We start from the raw sequence: 2500 nt of genomic DNA on the forward strand, positions 1-2500 counted from the left end.
GGCCCTGCGCCGGTCCGCCGCCGGGGCCGCCGTAGCCGGGCGCTCGCCGCGCGGCGAGCGCGCGGCATGGGCGTCCCCAGCCGCGTCCCTCCTCCCCGAGCGCAGCGCCGGCTGACTGAGGGAAACCCCGGGCCTCGGGCCAGGCCAGGGGCGCGGTGGTGGCGGCGGACGTCGGGCGCGGGCCCCCGCGGGCGGACGCTCCCCCCCGACGGCGGCAGTGGGGGGAGGCACCCCCCGCGGGGCCTTAAGTCTGGTTTCCCTCACCCCAGGGTCAGGTACCTAGCGTTCCGCGCCTTCGTCCGCGGCCTTGCCCTACCGCGGAGGAAGCCGGGCGGCGGTTTAAAGACCCGGGCGGCTCGGCGCGCCACCCCCGGATGCGGGGGCGAGCGCGGGGGCGGGGCGGGTGCCTTCAGAGGGGCGGGGGTTGCCCCCGCAATGCCTCTGGCTAGGTCCGCCGTCGTCGCGCTCGTCGTCCTCCCGGGGGCCCGCCGGGCCGGGGAGGGGACTCTGCTGCCCCCCCCTCTCTGCGGTCCGAGCGCTCGGCCGGAGAGAGCCCACCGCGCGAGGTCGGCCGTGGTCCGGCCCGCGCCTCGCCTCGCCACGGGCGTCCCCGGCGGCGCGTTGAAGCGCGGGCTTCTCGCGGGCCGGGGCGGCGAGCCCCCGCGGTGGGGGCTGGCCCAGGGCGCTTCGCCCCCGCCGGGGGTTTTGTGCGGGCGCGTTGCCGCGGCTCGGCGGCGGCGCCTCTTGCGGCGCGGGCCGCTGCGGACCTCCCGGTCCCTTTTCCCTTTGCCCAGGCCCCAGAGCGGGGCCCCGGCGAGCTGGCGCCCTCGGCGGTCTCGCGCTGCCGGTTCCCCCCCGTCCGGGGCCGGTTTCGGGTGGCGTGACCGCGTCCGAGCGGCGGCGGGCGTCGCTCGGCGTCTCCGGCTCCGGTCCCTCGCCGGAGGGCACCCTGCCACCGGCTGCGGCTGTCCCGGTCCCGGGCCCTGCCCGCGGGCTTCCCCGTTCGCCTTCCCGGCGCGTGCCGGGTGGGGGACGGGCGGGCAGCCGGGGGCGTCCCACCCCCGGTCTCCGCGTGGAAACGGGGAGAGCGGGGGCCCGCCCCCCCGGCTCAGCGCCGTCCGCTGTCCGCCTGGCCGCGGGGCCACGGAAGGGGTCGAGCGAGCGAAGCCGGCGGCGCGGTGGCGCCGGGGGAGGATGGAAGGGGCTCGTGCCGCTGGGGTTTGTCGGTCGGCGGGTGCGCCGCCCGGCGAGGGCCGGCGGGTCGCCGCGGTGGCGTCCCACGTGGGCTCGGGCTTTCCGTCTCGCAAGCCGTTTTCCGTCCCCCGCGGCGGGGGGGGGTTCGGTGGCGAGAGGAAGCCGCCCGAGGGCGCGAGCCGGCCGGGGCTCGGCCCCGGGGCCAAAGCGGGGGAAAAGAAAGTCCGGGATGGGCCGCAGCGGTGGCGGCGTTGGAGGGGCCGGTGCGGAGGCGCGCGCGCGCTCTCCTCCGGCGGGGTTGTGCGCCCGGCCCCCCTCGCTCCCCGGGGCGGGGGGGGGGGGTCTCCGCTGCCTCGCTTCGTGGCGTCTCCGCGACGGCACGGGGCGGCCAGCGAGAGACACACCCCCCCCCCCCGCCGTTGGGTGGGGAAGCGAAGGGGGTTTTCTTTCCCCGTGCACGCGAGGCGAGGCCGGGTTCGGGGCACGTTCCCGGCGGCGCGCGGCGGGCCTCCTCCGCGCCGAGGTCGGAGCGAGCCCGGGCGCCTGGTCCGGCCCCGAAGCGCCGCAAGGTGCGTTTTTCCCTCCTCGGGGGAGGGAAAAAAGCCGGGAGCGCGGGCTCCCCGCCCCTTGCTTTTGCCGCTTCGGGGTTTCGTTTTATTTTCCCCCCCTCTCCTGTGCTTGTACGGTCAATGTGAGGCGAGCGGCCGCCGTGCCGCGCTCTCCGAGGGGCCGCTCCTTTGCGAGCGGTCCCGGCCCCTCCGCGCTGGCGGGGCGGTGCCGAAAAGCCAGACAACTCTTAGCGGTGGATCACTCGGCTCGTGCGTCGATGAAGAACGCAGCTAGCTGCGAGAATTAATGTGAATTGCAGGACACATTGATCATCGACACTTCGAACGCACTTGCGGCCCCGGGTTCCTCCCGGGGCTACGCCTGTCTGAGCGTCGCTTGACGATCAATCGCCGCCTCGGTGCCCGCCGAGCGGCGCGGCTGGGGTCGCCTCGCAGGCTCTCCCCCGGGCGGGGAGGGGCCTTCGTCCCCCTAAGTGCAGACTCGGGGAGCGCTCCGTAGCTCCCCGCTCCCGGAGCGCCCGCTCTCGCGGAGTTCGTCCCGCCGGGGCTTCGCCGGCAGGGGTTCCCCGTTGGTCCAGCGACGCCCGGTGGGGCGTTGGGGGAGACGAGAGCCCGGTTGGGGGAGGAGGCGCGGGCCTCGCCCCCCCCGGCACTCCCGCGCGGGCGCGGCTGTCTGCGGGTGGGTACCGCGGGGGTACCGTGCCGTGCTGCCGCGTCCGCGCGCGCGTCTGCCGTGG

At 77.3% G+C, this 2500-nt stretch overlaps 1 non-coding gene across 1 annotated transcript; it reads left to right on the plus strand.

Annotated features, from left to right (window-relative positions):
- Window positions 1-1985: 1985 nt before the first annotated feature.
- LOC137459792 (5.8S ribosomal RNA) lies at window positions 1986-2138 on the plus strand. The gene has a single exon (XR_010992500.1). It is a non-coding gene; the product is annotated as a 5.8S ribosomal RNA (ribosomal RNA).
- Window positions 2139-2500: the final 362 nt, after the last annotated feature.

Source organism: Melanerpes formicivorus, unplaced genomic scaffold (assembly GCF_026170545.1).
Source record: "Melanerpes formicivorus ecotype bairdi unplaced genomic scaffold, bMelFor1.0.p_v2 SCAF_412, whole genome shotgun sequence".
Lineage (NCBI taxonomy): Eukaryota > Metazoa > Chordata > Aves > Piciformes > Picidae > Melanerpes > Melanerpes formicivorus.